General features: G+C 43.2%; 1 protein-coding gene, 1 long non-coding RNA gene and 1 pseudogene across 2 annotated transcripts in view; 2 read left to right on the top strand and 1 right to left on the bottom strand.

Moving 5' to 3' along the window:
- The window catches only part of SPOCK1 (SPARC (osteonectin), cwcv and kazal like domains proteoglycan 1), a 603,884-nt gene that overhangs the window by 423,898 nt on the left and 160,074 nt on the right, over positions 1–19,912 (top strand).
- LOC102474750 (uncharacterized) lies at positions 8,573–13,020 on the bottom strand. Its single transcript, XR_336249.1, has 3 exons — positions 12,939–13,020; positions 10,656–10,892; positions 8,573–8,723 (listed from the first exon to the last, which is right to left on the bottom strand). It is a non-coding gene; the product is annotated as an uncharacterized LOC102474750 (long non-coding RNA).
- On the top strand, positions 18,940–19,856 carry LOC114009968 (heterogeneous nuclear ribonucleoproteins A2/B1 pseudogene; annotated as a pseudogene).

Here is a 19,912-nt window from a genome sequence, read left to right as displayed (position 1 = left end):
GGGCCCCAGCCACAGGCTGATTATGAGACCCCAGACTTAGGCTCTCTTGCAAACGGATCAAGACAGAAGGACAGCGAGCGCATCAGCGAGAGAATTTCATTAACTTTCCTTGCCTGCAGAGATTGAATGAGTGGAGAAGCTGTTTGACACACACATCTGTGACGGCAGCAAGTCAGGACCTATGGGCAAGCAATTTCGGTGGGAGCCAAGCAGGGCAACCAGCCCTGCCCCTGCTGGAATTCTTCTCCATGATTAGGCGGGTATTTATATTTGAGTTTGTATTTGATTTCATCTAGAGGCTTCAGTTAAACTATCATTCTCTTTGAAGAATTTTTTTCAAGTTTATTTAATTCACAGTAGAGTGTGAGCACATGCATGAGAGAGAGAGAAAGAAAAAAAGTGATGTGCCCTCAGCAGAGTCTTGTCGTGGCATGATTCCCTTCCCCTAGCCCTCTGGCTTATAGGGATCTTAGGGACACACATGTTCTACCTAGTATGTCTTGAGGTTGACCCAGGGATCCAAACCCACAGTTGGCCATGTGGCTTCCTTTACTGCAGTTCTGTTAACTACTCACTGTGCCACCAGGCTGGGCCTTTTTGAAGAATTCCGTTTTTTTTTTTTTTTTTGGAGAGGTTTATGCCATAGGGCGCGTGCACTCGCCAGAAAGACAGAGAGAGACAGAGAGACTGAAAACGAGAAATCACCCCCAGGAGGGATGGCCATGCTGCAATCCCTTCTCCTCCATTCTCCTCTTGGGATCTTGGGCACACACGCACATGCGCCCAGCGTGAGTTTTAAGCCACCAGGTCTAGGACTCAAACCGCAGTCGACTACATGGGAGTCCAGCGATATAACCATTACGCTAACTGCTGGTCCCAAGAATTCTTTTTGAAAGTGTTTTGTTTCATCTCTTCCTGCTCTTAAGCAATATTGAGGGGGCAGTTAGGGTGAGTGGATTCTTGCTAGTATGTTCACCTTTCAGATTCTCCAAGGGATTGTATCACTGAACAGCAGTGTAAAGACAGCCTGGGGTCAGGTAGTCTTCTCTCAAGTAACTTGAAAAAAAAAAATCCCCATTTATTTATGTAGGGTGCGTGCGCTCTCCAGAAAGACAGAGACAGACAGAAATCAAGAAATCGCCCCCCAGGGGAGATGGCCACACTGCAATCCTTTCTCTTCCATTCTCCTCTCGGTATCTTGGGCACACACACACACACGCCTGATGTGAGTTTAAGCCACCAGGTCTGGGACTCAAACCATGGTCTACTACATGGGAGTTCAGTGACATAGCCATTATGGTAACTGCTGGTCTCCCGTTTATTTGTGATATGATGATAGTTGATGCTTGTTCTAAAACACACTGAGAATGCAAAAAGGAGAGAGAAACAGAAATTGAGAATTTGATTTATCAAGTGGTACCAGTATTATGTATAAATTTTGGGGGGGCTCTTTTCAATTAATATCTGTAAATGAGTACATTTCTGATACTACAAACTCTTTATAAATGTTAATGATTATACAAAAATATTAACTCAAAATGAATCACAAACCTAAATAGAAGAGTTAACACTATAAAATCTTTAGAAGAAAACATAAAGTGACCCTAGATTTGACAAATTTCTTTTTTTTTAAATTTTTGCCAGTGAGCTTATGCACTTGCTGAAGAGAGACAGAGACAGAGACAGAGAGAAAGTGAGAAAGCATCTCCCATGAGGTATGGTCAGGGTGAAATTCCTTCTCCTCCATTTCTCCTTCCCCTTGGGAATCTGAACACACACCACACGTGCCTCGTGTATTTTTCAAGCTACCGGATCTGAGGTTCAACTGTGTATTCAGCCATGTGGTATCCAGCTGTCTTAATCACCATGCCATGGGCCAGCCCAGCAAAGATTTTTTAAGTAGAGCACAAAATATATGAATTATAAATGCAAAACAGGCAACAAAATGTATTTCCTCTGAATTAAAAAGTTCTGGTCTTCTAAGGACACTTATATAAAAATAAAAAGGCAAGTCACACAGGGAGAAAGTATTAGCAAGATATATATGACAAAAGGATTTGGTTCTAAAATAAGTAGTAAAAGCATATGTGCATATAACAACTCATAAATGCTTGTATTGGCTTTATTTGTAATAGCTAAGAACTGGGAAGCAACCCAAATGTCCATAAAAAGGTGAGTGGATAAACAAATTGTTGTATATTCATTACAGTGGATTACTGCTCTGAAATAAAAAGAAACAGGCTATAGATACACCCAAACAACATGGATGAATCTGATAATAATTATGCCAGGGAGTGCAGTGGTATAGTAGCAATGCAACTGGACCCACATAGGTTAGAGCCTGGGTTTGCATCATGGACCCTCCCTGAGCATCCTGAGAGTTGTGCCTGTGATCTGGGTCAGCCAGGACTGGGAGTGGATTGCAGTGTGAAGACCCTGTCAAGGATGCCTGTCTCTCTTTCTCATGTGAGAAATAAAGAAACTTAAAGAAATTACTTTGAAAAAACAGTTATGCTGAAAGAAGACAGAATAAAAAAGGAGTGTATGTTGTATGATTTTCATTTGCATGAGATTTTAGAGAATTTGAACTTGTCGGTGGTTACCAAAAGCAGATCATTGGATGCCTGGGGAAAGAGGACGGTGATAGTAGTCGCTGGGTGCCTAAGCATTCTTTAAGGTGCAGTAATAAAGTGGGTCCTTCAGGAAACAAGTCAAACTGGCCTTAGATGCGAGAGGTCCTCTGATAAAGATGTGGATTTGTTTTAAGGGGTCCACAGGTGGTGTGGTGGTTAAGATGCTGGACTTTCACATGGCTGACTATGGTTCAAGTCCTGGACCTGGCAGCTTGCTTTCTCACTTTTCCTCTTTCTCTCTCTGTCTGTCTCTCCTTAGTGAGTGCACCTGCCATGTAGCAAATTTAAAAGAGAGAGAGAGAGAGAGATTTCAACAATGTGTTATTCTTCCTGACTTAGGTTTAAAATTATCCTCCTAGGGGACTGGGGCATAGACAGAAAGTCCTAAGGCCTGCAGAGGGCTCTCCTCTCAGGATTCTCTACTGGGTCAGCATGGCTGGTTCTGATTTATTGTTCTCTGTGTGTGGGAGATCATTGGGATGGGGGTTGAGTGCTAAACATTGATTTTACCTCTCTGTTGCTATTGATTTTTATTTGGAGAATGGAAAATTGAAGCATTTGTTTTAAGCCTTCCAGACAAGCCACATTCTCAAATTCTGCAGGTGTATTGTGAATGGGCGGCAAAGATGTCAGGATGGAACTTACAATATCTAAGTGTACCCTTCACAGCCTTCAGGGAGCAGTGGGAACTAATTCGTTTTTAAATAAGGAGCAGAGACAACCGGACGTCCCAATGGGCTGGGCTTCTCTAATGTAATGGCCCTTTATCTCCACTTCCTAACTATCTGGAATAACAACTAATTCTCTGCACCAGAAAGAATTCAGATCCAGTCGAGGTTCTTGGTACAGTAGACCAATCTGAGAGCTTTCTGTCTTTTATGTGAACTTGAAAAAAGAATCAAAGTGTTTGAGGTCAGAGAGAAGCACATCACAGAATGTGCCTCAAATACCAAGCTCTCGGAGGATATTTGAAAGGATGATGGTTATTTCATCTCAGTTTTGTTTTACAACAAAGCACTGCCTCCTGCTACAGGGGCTTTGAACCGGATGATTATACATACACATATCTGTTGAGGTGTGGAAGGCACGTGTCCACGCAGAAGGTGGGTAATTCTTGGGTGCCTGTATGACTTGCTGGTGCCTCACAGCTCAAGTCATTGCCATTTACCAAAGCGTGGCTGTGCCCACCTCCGTTGCCGTGACTTTATGTTTATGCAGCTCATGCTCTTTGAACGAGGACCCCTGCATTGCAATGGAGTCTGCGTTAAGCTTGGTGGATCTTAATTTAGGGTAGGGTGCTAATGAGAGCTTCGTGCTGTCCTGAGGCTGATTGTGGCGTTCATACACTGAGGTTGAGTTTGCCTTCTTCTGAGCCAATCACCTTTGTAGACAGAAGAACTATTAGAGTGGTCTGGTGGTCAGTTGTTTGGCAAATGCATCCCACTGGGCAATGAAGAAGCCTAGAGGGAAGTGGCTGGTTCAAGAAGTGATACTAATGGACCACCTACCATACGTGAGGCTCACTTTGCACTTTGTTGGGGATGCGAGTGGTGGTGTCTTGCTGACTCCTCAAAACAGCCTGCTAGGGCTGGATTATAATTCCTTTTTTATACATGGGTCTGTTGAGGTTCCATAAATATTGGGTCATTGGGAGAGTCGTGACTTTCCCAGTGACCTAGTACTGTACCTGGCCTGCACAGAGCCGGTAAGAGGCAGATTTGGAACCAAATAGAGGTCACTCCACATCCAGATTCCATGCCCTTTGCTCATGCCACACACTTCCTGTGATGTGCAGTTAAGGGTGAGCTCTCGGAGGACTAGTTTGCTTTTCCACTGTTGTAAAACTACCAGCAATCTGCTCCGGGTTCTCAAGGTGCAACTCTGCAGAAGCCTGGGCCCCTCTATCTGAATCTCTTCCCTACCATGCAGAGCAATTAATCCAGGCCCTGGTATTGAACCTATTTTCTGCTTTCTGTGCCCAAAGCAATACTTTTGGGTTCATTTTTTTCCCTTTGTGTTTTTTTTGAAAAGCCATCATTCAAACTGCTTGTCACTTAGACATAGAGATGTTTAATTACTATAAACCCACAGCCTTAAAAAATAAAATAAAAATAAAGACAACAGAAATATTACATGACTCTGCCCAGAATAGAGACCCAGCTGCTAATGAGGCCTTCATGGATCAAGATTTTATAATTCAAGCAGACCACTTAATTTCTCTGTTTCTTTGTTTTCCTCTCTGAAACCAAGAGTATTGATTAAATGATGTTAATGACAGGAACAGCAGAGAGTAAAAAGCAATTCATAATGGAGATGTGAATAATTGTGTGGAGATTTTTAGTCCCTTGGAGTGGGGGACAGAGTGAGTGACAAATACTACATTTGAAGGCAAATTCACCAGGCTAGTTTTACAAATGCAATTTTAGAAAAATAACAAAAGTAAGACTGCCAGCAAAATGTGCCATACCCATATCTTTTTTCCTTCTTCTTTTTTTATTTTTAATCTGAAGATGGAGTGGGTTACCTGGTGAGGTCTCTTGGTACGTCTCACAAGGCAGTTTCTAATTGGTCCTCAAGGATCAGCAGGATAAGAGCTTCAACCTTGGGGGTTGTCATTGCCCCTTCAGGTTATGCTGCCAAAGAAATTCCCCATTCTGGGGGCAGGGCATAAGGGGGGCAGCTCATATTTTCTGCTGACCTCAAAGCTTGGGGGTCATGGTCTTTTTATTTATTTATTTGAGTCATGTGCTATCTGTAGGAGATGGAGGATATTTTACAGTTAAATTCCAGGATGTGCTTGTGCCTAAATGCTAATAATCCTAGTATCTGGGGAACAGGGAATGACTGTTCACAGGGCCAGGGGTTGATTAACAATGCCACTTATTTCCTGTCTCCATCTCTGGCAAAGGCAAAAAAGCATCAAGTACACCGGACCTGCTCTGTGCTGCCTTCTGAGATGTTGAGGCTATACTTGCTATTTATTGATGACCTTGTGATTAAGGAATTTCTAGATTGGCATCTCTCGTGCATCTGATTTAAGTGGATAAGAAAGAGGAGGTTGAGGTGGGTGTGCACATTTTGAAAAGATAATCACTAGGTAAGATTTCTAGCAGGGATCAGGTTATGTTGGGTAGCACACAGGTATGACTCATTCTGTGAGCCCATCTGTCCTAAATATTGAGAACCAGAACTAGCTCAAGACCCCCTGCAATTGGCTAACTATGTACATATCGAGGGATGAAATTGTACATATCGAGGGATGAAATCCACACAAGTTCTGGGGATACTTGATTGAATGAAGATCGACCAGGATCAGAGTATTCCCTCATAAAATACATCATCTTATTTTACAAAAATTATTAGATCAAATTTTCCCATTTTCACTTAATTCTGTTTAAAATATTTTTAGATCTTCTTAGATGAATTTTTGTGAAGCAGATGGGACATGTAATACATAGTAAATATATTTCTGGGGCAGAGTTTATCAGATTATTAATATTAGTGTTTAGCAATGTATTATTTAAAAGGATGCCACATATATCATCCTTTTATTTAATGAGAAGAGACTCAAAAAGTGACTATAATCATCTAAATTACTTATTACAATTGTCTAATTTCAGTAGCATTTCATTTTAGGAAAGCTCTCTAGTCTTAAATTAAGAATAATTTAAAATTTATAGGCATTTAACACATTATCTTTTAGGGGGATGCTACATTTCATTAGAAATATAATTTTCCAAAATTTCTTAAACCACTCTCCTTCTCTTTTGTTATTAATAAATCTACCGTCTCCTGCTTGCCTCTGCAGAAACTCATCAAGATCTGAACTCACAGGTTTTAGTTTAGATATTTTATATCAGATTAATTCAATCAATGAACCGTGAAAGACATTCTTTATGGATATCAGCCATTGTAGTAGGGCCCATCTGGGACACTGACCATGTGGGTTCTGGGGCCAAAAAATGGACTTAAGATGATTTAGATAGACATCCAAGGTAAAAGGACATTGTTTTAAATAGAATGTTCTCAAGCTAATGTCCTGTCTTCAATGTTCCTCCTGGAGGGAGTGGGCAGAGGGCAGATCCTCCATGTGCAGAGGGGCAGACAAGATGAAAGTTAATTAGTTCAGGGACCTTGGTACCTTTCTAAGGAGTTCAATTGTTTTTGTGTGTGAGAGACTTTTGCTATAGGGCATGTGCACTCACCAGAGAGAGACAGAAAGACAGAGAGACAGAAGATGATAAATCATCCCCCCACCTGGGGGGATGACCATGCTGCAGTTCCTTTTCCTCTTGGGATTTTGGGCATGCATGCATGCATGCCCGGCATGAGATTTAAGCCACCAGGTCTGGGAGTAAGACTTTAGTCAGCTGCATGGGAGTCCAATGATGTAACCATTACGCCATTTGCTGGTCTCCTAAGGTCCTCTATTAAGTGATAGTTTTCATGATCACACATTGAGCCTAATGCAACTCCACTATCTAATAACAAAGGCCCTGTTTTAACCTGCCCTGGCTGTGACTTCTCCACAGGTAGAGGTGCTTCCCACTGCACTGCCTTCCAGTTTCTAATTGGTGGCATTTACCTGACAAGGTGGCGGCATCTCTGAGCCACCTATGGCTGTGAGGAGCTCTCAAGTGGAGAGCATGGTAGCAGGGCTCCTCTTGGACCTAGAATAAGATTCCTTCTCCTGGAAGGTAGCAAGGGAGGCCATTTGTGAATATGGTAAGAGTAACCATGAGCTTTAGACCGTGAATCCCTCCTGTTCTAACTTTACCAGGTCTAGCTCAGTAAACTACTCACATGCACTGATAAAGGTGAGTTAAATGTTATTAATTCAGGTCCCATTAAGTGGGAGTTTGTGATGTTTTCTTTTCAACAAAAATATTCATGTGTGTCTTCCATTTGCTAGGCACTACTCTATGTTTGAAATTTTGTGATGAATAGGCCTAACCTATTATTATGGAAATTCAAGAGTTTTGGAGAAAGATGGGTGAACAGAAATTAAGTGTCTAATGAATTGTGGTAAACATTAAGTAGGACAAGAACAAGTTGGTTGGACAAAGACAGCCTCTTCTGGAAGGTGAGAGGTGATAGGTGGCAGCAAGGAAAAAGAGTTGGGAGATGTGTTCTTAGTGCAGGGAACAACCTTTACAAAGGCCCTGAGTCAAGGAGGAGGGGAGACAGTTGGTGTTCTGAAGGAAGTGAGAAGAGAGAGGCCCATGCTATAGGAAGGAGGTGACCCAGGAGGGTAGAGAGGAAAGCAAGGCTAGATTCAGTAGTGCATTGAAGGCCAGGGGACAGATTTGACTTTCAGACCAGGTATTATGGGACATCCCATGTGGCTTTAAGTAGAAGAGTGATGGACTCGTATAATTTTGGATGGACAGAATTTCCTTGCATTTTCGTTCTTTAAGGCAGATTCTATGCTATGTGAAAGAAGCTGGAGGGCTCTGTGTTTATGTGTGTGCATGGAATGAAAATCCTAAAGATCTCTTTGATCTTATAGCCCAGTGGCAATTAGGGCCACGACCATATTTAATCTAATCTAGGAAGCGAAATGTTCCATCAGCTAAAGTTTCACTTCCAAGAAAGGAGCAATCACTTCTAACTACAGCTGGGGCTGGAGGGACAGGTGGGTGGTGGAGAAAGGGCAGCGTTCATTTGTGATATTAAGTATCATGAATGGTTTAAGAGCATGTGAGGGCACTGGCCCAGACACATTGTGACCTGCTCAATACTGATAGTTGTTAAGTGGCAGAGATGGGGGACCAGGACACTGCTGCTGGAAAGACCATCTGTGTAAGGACCACTCTGCCCTCAAGCCAGTTTCCCGAACTGATTCTCCATTTCCTTCTGAAATGATGAGTTTAAAACCCACATCATGGTGTCATTATAAAGAAAACAGTGAGCATAATGCCATCACGTACAAGGTGCTCAATAAAGGTCTTTTTATTTTTTCTGGAAGTATTAGATGGGGTAATAGTTCTTGCCACCCTCAGAGTTGTGTAGACTTACATGAGATTGAAGAGAAAAGTTAGTAGTCACATTTACTCCTCTTAGATCTTATGCGGGCTCTTCAAGCTGAATCTAGGAAACAAATTAATGTAAGACAGATGAATGAGAAGAAAACATTCCAATTTTAATAGTTTTACATGGCCATGGGGATTTCCTCAAGAGTGTGGAGTCCAAAGAGTGGCCAAGGCAAGATGCTTTTATAACTTTTAGACAAAGAATGGTCAATTTGCAAAGAAATGACAAGAGAAAGAGATCTCTAGACCAGGGGAGTAAATTCTAGGGAAGTCACTAAGATATATATGGGGAAATATCTATGAAGTTAGTGGAAGGTAAAGTTTATTTCAGGGAGTTTATTTATTTAGGTTTAATTGCAGTCCTAATTGCTGTGATAAAGCCTATTTTTGCACTGCTAAGGTAAAACACCCCTCCAAGATAAATCTTTTATGTCTCATATGTAGGAAAAGATCAGTCAAATAGCGTTTTCTCCATCCACAATTCCTCTAGTGATTTCAGCTTGAAACAATAAATATTCCCATTTGGCATATGTTGGGATTATTCATCCTTAACTCCATCACCACCATATTTACAAAGGGCCCTGCTATGTTTAATATTCTGACAGTATCAGTTGTCTCAGTCTGTTTGTGTTGCATAGACCGGATGGGACCAATTTATTTCTCACAGTTCTGAAATCTGAAAAATCCAATATCAAGGTGCCAGTAGATTCCAGGGCTGGTGAAGGCATGCTTCCTGGCTTATAGATGGCTGTATTTCTGCTGTGTAATTACATGGCGTAAGGTGCCAGGGATATCTCTGGGACCTATTTAGGAAATCAGTAATCCCAGGCTAGCAGGTGGTACAGTGGTTAAGACACTTGACTCCCACATGTCTGACCACAGTTTGAGTCCCAGACTTGATGTTTTGCTTTGTGATTCTCCTATTCCTACCATTCTCTCTCTCTCTCTGGTGAGCGCATATGCAGTATGACAAGATGATAATAATAATAATAATAATGGTAATAATAAATTAATTTTAAAAATGTCACTAATCTGATTCATGTGGGCTCCATCTTCATTACCTAATCATTTCTCAAAGACCCCACCTTCAAATACCCTCACATTAGGAATTAGGCTTCAACATACATATTTGGGGAGGATTTAGTATATAACATTCTGCCCTGGTCCCCCCAATTCATGTCCTTCTCATATGCAAATTACATTGATTCCACCCCAAATATGCCTGAAATTCTTAACTTATTCCAGCATCAACTTTTTAAAGTCTAAGTCCAAAGACTCATCCAAATATCTAAATCAGATTACTGCTGAGACTCATGGTATACTTCATCCTGAGGCAAATTGCTCTCCAGCTGTGAACCTGTGAAACCAATGTGGGAGAATAAAATAGGCCACCCCAAAATAGACTTCTTCAGCATATTCCAATGACTATTCAGAGGGACTGCAGCCAGAAGATTTAGCTTTGAAAAGCTAATCTCTTTTTGTTTTTGTTTTGAGTCCTAGAGGGAGAGAGAGAAGGAGGAAGCACCTCCTCTCTCTCCAAGTGGCATGGGGTCACCCAGCAATACCTTTTCCTCCATTTCTCTACCTCATAGGGTTTCAGGCCTTCACACACCGTCAAGCTGCCAGGGCCAGGATTTTAATGACAGTCAGCCTTGTGGGATCTGGCGTTCTTTTCTTTTTTTCTTTTTCCATTTCTTTATTATTTTTATTAATTATTTTTAAATATATTTTAAAATTATTCTTCATACATTAAACCACTATACATCATTTACATTGTGAAGAGACTTTAGACATGTAGATTGTGAAGAGACCCAGCATGATGTACACCTCAGTCCAGCCCAGTTGAGACCACCTCTACACATGGTACTGAATTGCTGCACTGTGGTCAACTGGACCTCCTAAAGCTAATCTTTTATAAAAGAAACTGATTATCTATTCACATCAGCAAAGTAAACATTAGATGTAACACATTTCTCTAGCTCACCCTTACCTTTCCAGGTATAAGAAGAAGGGAGTTAGAAGTCTGACATCTGGCTCAGAAAATCAGAACCTCTTTGCATCTTCTCCTCCTCACCCTTTCGTAGCTTATCTCCAGGTTGGTCATTTGGCCTTTGAGTCTTGTTATTTGCTGGACTCTCATGTACATATGTACACTTTTTAAAAATAAAATGAATAATTTCTTCCTGTTAATATGATTGTCAGTTTATTTCATAGAAAATCACTGAACCTTTAGAGAGAAGAGAGAATATTTAAAACTTCCCTAATTGACAAGTTATGTGCTTCCAAAATACAACGATGGCACACTCATAGGATAGGCATTTCTATTCCAAATGGAGAAATAGGAAAGAAGGAAGCAATAGCAGGTCTCAAATAAGTCCAAACCCCAACAGGGTAAACGATAATAGACCTTAAGGCCGGAACATAATATTTGACTTGATGCTCCATCTTTCAGGCCCACTTAAGCTAAGGTCCCATCTTCCAGACCCACTGGGATAGGGGTTCTGCCTTCCACATACACTGGGGTGGGAGACCTCACCTTCCGGACCCACTTGGACAGTGATCTCATCCCTTTAGCTTTTCTGGGTAAGGGTTGAGCCCCCAAGACTCCAGGCAGCCCTGCTCTATGACTTTGGGTAGCTCTACCTAGTGGCGGCACTCTGCCTGGCTCTTACACCTGTGGCTCACCCGGGTTGGCATTGTGCACTGGTGCCTTTATGGTTCACTCTTGGCTCCACTGAGAATTGCCCTAAAAGGGACTATCTATAGTGGCCCCATCACAAACTCTGGGGCTTTTGTACTTTAGACCTACGATAGGAGGACTGGCACTGATGATTTCTAAATTGCTTTCAGGCCATTCTTCCATTGTTTTGGACAACAGCTCACAGCTTCTATATAGATGGTTGACTAATTGACTAATCTCTCCACTGTCTTTTCCTTTTTTTTTTTTTTTTAAGAGAGATTTTTGCCATAGGGCACATGCACTTGCCAGAGAGATGGGGACAGATAGATAAAAAGTGAGAAATCAATCCCCAGGGGGATGGCTATACCACAGTCCCCTCTCCTCTACTCTCTTCATGGGATTTTGGGCACATCTGCCCAAGCACCCAGCATGAGTTTTAAGCTGCCAGGTCTAGGACTCAAACCATGGTCAGATATGTGGGAGTCCGGCGATGTATCCATTACACCATCTGGGGGTCTCTCTCCACTCTCTTTTTTTTTTTGGAGATATTTTCACTGTAGGGCACATGCGCTCGCCAGACAGACAGAGAGAGACATAGAGACAGAAAGCGAGAAATCACCCCCCAGGGGGGATGGTCACGCCGCAATCCCTTCTCCTCCATTCTCCTCTCGGGATCTTGGGCACACACGCACACGTGCCCGGCGTGAGTTTTAAGCCACCAGGTCTGGGACACGAACCGCGGCCGACTACGTGGGAGTCCAGCGACATAGCCATTACGCTAACTGCTGGTTCCCTCTCTCCACTCCCTTGAGTAGTGCCTGGATTCTGCTGAGACGGCCAGTCCATATTAATCTACATAAATGGTCACTTGGCACACCCTTAACATTCTCTCTTAAACATACTATCTTCTAAATTCTATTTTTTGTTTTTAAAGTTCTAATTCCTACCAAAATGCTGTTCAAGATCACTTAAGTGTTCTCTAAGAAGATTGAAACTTTTCCTAAAGCCTTCTTTTATTTCTGGACCCTCACCAGAATTGCCTTTAAAGTTCCATTCACTTTCTAGCATGTGCTTCCCAATTCTTCAAGCCTCTACCCATTATACAGTTCCAAAGCTTCCTCTATATTTTTAGGTATTTGTTACAGCAGTATCCTAAATTCTTAACATCAGTTATCGGTCTTTGTCTCTCTGGGATGCTGTAACAAATATATTGTAAATGGACTGGCTTGTAAACAACAAAAAACTGTTTCTCACAGTTCTGAAAGCTAGGAAGGCCAAGGCGAAGATGCTGGCAGGGTCAGTATCTGGTGAGCGTCCATTCTTTCTAGAAGCCTTTTTTTGCTACATTCTGATGTGTTGGGAAGTGCTAACCAGCTTTCTGTTGTCTGTTTTATAAGGGCACAAATCTCATCCATGAAAGCTCTGACCTAATCATCTCCCAAAGGCCCCATTTCCAATACCATCACCTTGGAGTTTAGGTTTTGATGTGAATTTTGAGAGGAGGCAGCATTCAGTTATAGCAGGTGTCACATTTAGTGAGACCTTGACTAGCTGAGTGCACACTCCCCTCCTGGTGATGCTTATCCCACTCACCTGTCATGCCACGGTGACCTCTGGAGTGCCAGCCCCATGAAGGTATGACCTGTTCACCTTCATATCCCTGGTGCCCAGCTCAGGCCTTGGCACCCTGTAGGTGATTATGACATATTTAATGGATAAATGAATCCATTATGTCAAGACTGGAGCTGGGGGTGCCAGCAGGTGACATAGTGGTTAAGGTGCTGGACTCCCACATGGCCTACCGCAGTTTAAGACCTGGACCTGGCAACTTGAAACTCATACCAGGCACGTGTGCATGCATGTCCAAAATCCTAAGAGGAGAATGAAGATGGGATTGTGATGTGGTCATCCCCCTCAGAGGGATTTCTCACTTTCTTTCTCTCTGTCTTTCTGGAAAGCTCTAGAGCAAAAATCTCTCTCTCAAAAAAAGAGAGGAGCTGGGGAGGCACAGCCAGGATGATGCACTAAACTAAGAACTGGGGTAGGTCAGCCAGTGCAAAGTGACAGTGGGAGTAAGGGTTAGAGACTGTTCATGTGACGGCAGGCAGTGGATCCCATTCCCCTTTGTTTTCTGCACAGAATTTTCAGCATTCCTGGGGACACAGAAAACACACAAAAAATGCCTCTGAAACTCCAGGGAACCTGGAGGTAACATGTCAATCTGGTGTGAAAGTGACCTGGTTCTTGGGAACGAGCAACATGCTTAGACTCTGCATCTTGCTTGACCTGGTGCCCTGCTTCTTCTGGGCCTTCTCTCTTTCTCCTGTCTCCCTGTGCTAAGTGATGACATATTGAAAGGTCAGTGCTCCTTTGGGGCTGCAGACTTGACCTTTGTGTCATTCATTCTGTTGATCCCAGGAGACTCTCAGAGTTGAGTTCTTCAGAGTACTGCAGAATGGCCTTCAGATCTGCCTTAGGGAAGGAAAGAAGTAAAGGGACAGCATCGGGTACTCACTCTGCTGGCCAGGAGGATGGCCAGGCCAAATGGCACAAATTTCTGGTGGGCACTTTGGCCCCACTGCTCCTGAGCCCTGAGGCTGTTACATGACTGACTTTGATTCATCCTTAAGGACTGCCTCAGCCAGGAGCCTTGCAGGCTCCAGGATCTCTTCTCTTTAAGGTCTGCTCCTCTCTGCCTGGCCCTTAGGAATTGCCTTTCCTGCCCTTCATAATTTAAGAGAACAGGGCTGCCTGAGGCTCATGCTGCCCACTCAGCCAGAAGGAAGTCTGAGAAAGCAGCAGGGAACATTCTCATGGGTTCATTTTCTCTGTCCTGGGGAGAAGCCTAGTGCAGAAGGACTCGACAATGAGCAACTCCCCTGCAAGGGGGCTCAGACCCACAGCTGCTCTTCTCTACCACATGAGTGCCCAAGACATATCTGCAAATCTATTGGAATATGCTGGGTGTCATGATTTCCTGCTCATCTGCTTTCTCAGTTAAGCATTTTCTCTGTGTGCTGTTTTCTTTACCTTTGGTCGTAAGAGGAAGTTGGCTTATTGCCGTTAGTGGTCTGCTGATTATCTAGGGTCCTTTGGTAGTATATTCAAAACTTCTCTTTAGGGCAATCCTGGTAGAAATCAGCAGAGAAGAATTCAGGAGTATGCTGCCTACAGAGTGTTGGCAATGGGAGTGTAAACTGGTACAGCATTTCTGATGGGCACTTTGGTCTTATAGATGCCATGATTCCATTTTGGAAAATCCCTCTCACAAGTAAATAGAGACACTTACACATAAAGATTTATATATAAGGATGTTTAATGCTCTCTTACCGTATTAAATAAATGGAAACATTCTCTTCCTCCAGGTGACCTCTGCTTGGATTCTTGTAATTTGGGGATCCTCCCTACTCAGCCCTCCTTTGTCTTTGGATAGCTCTCACTCAGAGTTTGAGGTATCTTCCTCAGTCAAGCCAAAAGATATTTTCTTGGTCACTTCATTGGCTCAGGGTCCATTCTCAAATAGCATCGGGACATGTTGGTGTACTATGCTTATGCCAACACATTCTTGAGCATCTTGTCAAGAGTGAGAGGTGGATATCTGACTGAGCATGACCCAAAGTAGCCAGTGGTCCTGGGCTGCAGTGCACATGCAAGTGACTAAGAACACAGGGCTATTGTATATAAGGGTAGGGATGGGCAACCTGAGTTGTTCTCAGAGCAGAGGTAACTTGCCAGTTTGGTATAACAGTAGCCTGGTTCTTGGGAACAGTATGCCCAGACTCTGTACCTCTACTCAACCTGGTGACTTGCTTCTTTTGGGTCTTGTCTGTTTCCCTTGATTCCCTGTGCTAAGTGACTACAAGCTAGCCCTTGGGAAAGGGTGGGAGAGTACTGATAGGAGAAGGTAAGTGTTGGAGAAAACCTTAGCTGTTGGCTGCTCATTCAGAAAATGCCATGCCAGTGAGGACCACAGTGGCAAGAAGTTTCTCCGAGGCTCCAGCTTCTTTCCTGCCAAAGTGACAATGAAGAAAGCTTTTGGATCAGAGTGATGCTGCTGATCTGGCTGTGCCTGCCTCCTGTTGCACTTTTGGCAAATGACCTAATATTGATGTTTGTGGGTGACAGTGTTCTGCTCAACCTCCTTGGGCTCCATGTCTCAGTCAGCATCTAGCCTTTGAACCTGTCCTAGAAATAGTCATGTCCCCAGTGACATTTCTGCTTTGTTTTGCCCACTTGCTTCTCTCTAAGGCAGATCACATGCAGCCCTCCCAAGATGGGCGCTGTGCTGCTGGTAGCTAGAAAACAGATATGAGTCTTATTCTCCCAGAAGTACACACCATAATAATGAGTTCCCCCCCACACCACCACCACCAAATGCAAGCAAATGTTTCCCAAGATTATAGCAGTGAAGCCCACGTGGGATTGCATGTGTTTACACTGCCCTTGTGCATACACCTGAACTTAAACAGCAAGCCAGAAGCTGCTAGCAAAATCCCCAGCTGCTCTGGACCCTCCTGTTTAGAGGCAGGATTCTGAGCATGCAAGGAGAAGATACCAGGCAAAATTCTCAGCCCTGGGCTGGCTTGATTATTGTTTGCCTTTTTCCAATTAGTGTGGCCATTTCTAAAGATTTCCTCTAAGATCTCAGGGCTAGAGATGGACCTTACTTTATTGGGCCAGTGAACAAAGAAGAGCAGCTAAACAAGAAGTCAAATCCAAATGCCAAAGGTCAGTGGGTAAAAGTAACAATTGCTTTTCTGCCCTTTTGTTAGGAAAAAAAATGGATTTTTAAAACAGAGTACATCACTAACTACTATCTTAAGGGAATAAAAAAAGCTCAGCAATTTGTTTACATTTCCCCAATAGCTTGCTGGCTTGGCACTTTTTAGTAAAAAAAAAAAAGAATTTTAGTTGGGGCTCATATGTGCCTGTTCCTCTCTGTGTATGTGTGTGCGTGTGTGTATGTATGTAAATTGTCTTTGTGTGCAGGCCCCAGTGGCCAGACTTTATCAACAAGCTGATCTTTGAATAAAACCCCACTAGTCTGTACCTTCTAGAGCCCCTTGGTGTCACTGGGCGAGCTGTCTCTTGCTTAATGGAAGGTGATGGCAGCTGCAGAGTCTCCCACCAGTTAGTGGAATTTACATAATCACATCAGCCTACTAATCTTACTATCCCGCCAGGACACACTGAGGGCATTGTAACTTTAAAGGTAGATGTAGGTCTAACTTAGATCCCTAACTGTACACATTTGGTTTCAAGTCTTAACTTTGATTCAAGTAAAGTCCAAAAATGTGTGAACCACTAGAGATCTGGATGGCAACCTGGCAAGTTCCTTCTCTTTTTGCCATTTGCCCATTGGCCACACAGTTTGCTCCTGGCTCACTGAAATGTGGAACAGCTTGGGGGATTCCTGAGTTAACAGCCTATTTCTTGCTGCATAGAGATTTGCTTAGAAAACGTAACTGTCTGTGAGTCTTCAGCATCTGAAAATATGCCTAGGAACAAAAGCAGTTAGGTAGCATGTCTTTTGACTAAATTCAGCTATTCAGAGTAATGAAATTTGATCATTATGCTTAATAATAATCATTACATTTAATATATGTAATGGGAAGCACATTTAATGCAATGCTTACATTATCTTTGACTTCTTTGCCCAATTTCTGGCACGTAGTAAGTACTTAGTAAGTGTGTATTGAAATAGTAAAGACTATCTCTAGTTTCCTAACCATGTTTGAATGTTGACAGCTTCAGTTTTGATAACTTTGCTTAAACAGACCTTCAAAATAGTAGTGTGGAAATATAATTCAGATAGGATTGACCCCACTTCTTGGTCTCCACTGACACCTTTTTTTTTTTTTTGAGAGGTTTTTGCTATAGGGCATGTGCGCTCGCCAGAGAGACAGAGAGAAACAGAGAGACAGAAAGCGGGAAATCACCCCCCAGGGAGGATGGCCATGCCACAATCCCTTCTCCTCCATTCTCCTCTCGGGATATTGGGCACGCACGCACACGCACCTGGTGTGAGTTTAAGCCACCAGGTCCGGGACTCGAACCGTGGTTGACTACATGGGAGTTCAGCGACATAGCCATTATGCTAACTGCTGGTCCTGTCCACTGACACCTTTGAAAACTGGTCAGAAAGCTTTCATCTAGGGGAATTCACTATTCCCCCCCACCCCCAGTCCTCTTTCTTGCATCTGGGAGATTTATACAATTTACACACACACACACGTGTCACACATGTCCACACATAGGCACACACATAGGTCCCAACTAAAATCTTTCCTTGATTCTGACAACTTGAGCTTCTTTAAACATTGCTAGAGAACTGGAGGTTGGCAGATAGGTGTGAGTTCAGCAGCATGTTTTTCTTTAAAAATTCTGAAAATGCCTTTAAAAAAAAAAAAAAGTTTAAACTAATTAGCCCAGCGATTTAAGGTTGAAGAGACTCGAACACTGGAAAGACTAATATAGAGTGGGACCAGCAGTTAGTGTAATGGCTATGTCGCTGGACTCCCACGTAAGTCGACTGTGGTTCGAGTCCCGGACCCGGTGGCTTAAAGTCACGCCGGATGCGTGTGCGTGCGTGCCCAATATCCCGAGAGGAGAATGGAGGGGAGGGGATTGGGGCATGGTCATCCCCCTTGGGGGATGATTTCTCGCTTTCTATCTCTCTGTCTCTCTCTGTCTGTCTGGCGAGGGCATGCGCCCTACCTCTTCAAAAAAAAAGACTAATATAGAGTATACATATAGAGTAACAAAGCAGTTCTGTTTTTCACATCCTCAATCCTACCTCATGAGAGTATGTTATGCATTTGGTGTGTGCCTTGCTTTTTGTTTTTTAGATTTTTGCCATAGGGTGCATGTGCTTGCTGGAGAGAGGCAGAGAGAGGAGGCAGAGTGAGAAATCAGCCCCCTGTGGGAATGGCCATGCCACCTTCCCTTCTCCACCATGCTCTTGGTATTTGAGATACGTGCCCAAACACACATGCATGTACATGCACACATACACATGCCCAGCATGATTTTCAAGCTGCCAGGTCTGGGACTTGAACTATTGTCAGCCATGTAGGAATCCAGTGCTTTAATGTCCATGCCACCTGCTGGCCCCGGTATGTGCCTTCTTAATCATATTCAGCTCATTTACAAATACAGTGTTTTTAGATATTCTCATTTGGGGCTGTTGAAGCCTCTCATCTGTGAACAGTAGATGCTTCCCCAGCTGCCTTGGACATTATACAGCACAGGTGAAGGGCAGGTCATGGAGTTCCCAGTTGAAATGAGCTACAGTCGAGAGTTCAATATCCGGGTATGTCTAGAGAGAGGTTCTTGCTTTGGAATTACATACATACCAGACAGAGATCTCCTGGTCACTTTGATTTTGCTCTAAGGCTTTATTAAAAAAAAAAAAAAAATGTGTGGAGTAGCAGCAGCGCCGGGTCCTGTGTGGAGGCTCTCCTGGCGGCGTTGTTTCTTGAACAGCAGTCGTTCTCACTACAGCGCCAGGACGAGTCTGGCTCGCGTTCGTCCTCAGAGATCTCTCTCATCTCGCTTGGCTGCAGGAAATTGGGCTGAAGCGACTGAGTCCATGATGGAGAGAGAAAAGGAACAGTTTCGTAAACTCTTTATTGGTGGCTTAAGCTTTGTAAACCACAGAAGAAAGTTTGAGGAACTACTACGAGCAATGGGGAAAGCTTACAGACTGTGTGGTAATGAGGGATACTGCGAGCGAAAGATCGAATTAAAGAAGATACTGAGGAACATCACCTTAGAGATTATTTTGAGGAATATGGAAAAATTGATACTATTAAGATAATTACTGATAGGCAATCTGGAAAGAAAAGAGGCTTTGGCTTTGTTCCTTTTGATGACCATGATCCTGCAGATAAAATTGTGTTGCAGAAATACCATACTATCAATGGACATAATGCAGAAGTAACAAAGGCTTTGTCTAGACAAGAAATGCAGGAAGTCCAAAGTACTAGGAGTGGGAGAGGAGGCAATTTCGGTTTTGGAGATTCATGTGGTGTTGGTGGAAATTTTGGACCAGGACCAGGAAGTAACTTTAGAGGAGGATCTGATGGGTATGGAAGTGGACATGGCTTTGGGGATGGCTATAATGGGTATGGAGGTGGACCTGGAGGTGACAATTTTGGAGGTAGCCCTGGTTATGGAGGAGGAAGTGGAGATTATGGTGGTGGAGGACCTGGATATGGCAGCCAGGGTAGGGGCTACAGAGGTGGTTATGACAACTATGGAGGGGGAAATTACGGAAGTGGAAATTACGGAAGTGGAAATTACAATGATTTTGGAAACTATAACCAGCAACCTTCTAACTATGGTCCAATGAAGAGTGGAAATTTGGTGGTAGTAGGAACATGGGGGGACCATATGGTAGAGGAAACTATGGTCTGGGAGGCAGTGGAGGAAGTGGGGTTTATGGTGGGCGGAGCCGATATTTAGCTTCTTCCTCTTTGCCATGGGCTTCGCTGTATAAATAGGAGAGGATGAGAGTCCAGAGGTAACAGAAAAGCTTCAGGGTATGGAAATAAAAATGTTAAGGA

The sequence above is a fragment of the Tupaia chinensis genome, unplaced genomic scaffold (assembly GCF_000334495.1).
Source record: "Tupaia chinensis unplaced genomic scaffold, TupChi_1.0 Scaffold000672_1, whole genome shotgun sequence".
Lineage (NCBI taxonomy): Eukaryota > Metazoa > Chordata > Mammalia > Scandentia > Tupaiidae > Tupaia > Tupaia belangeri.
The sequence above is the reverse complement of the archived record's forward strand: the minus strand, read 5'-3'. Positions and strand labels throughout refer to the sequence as shown.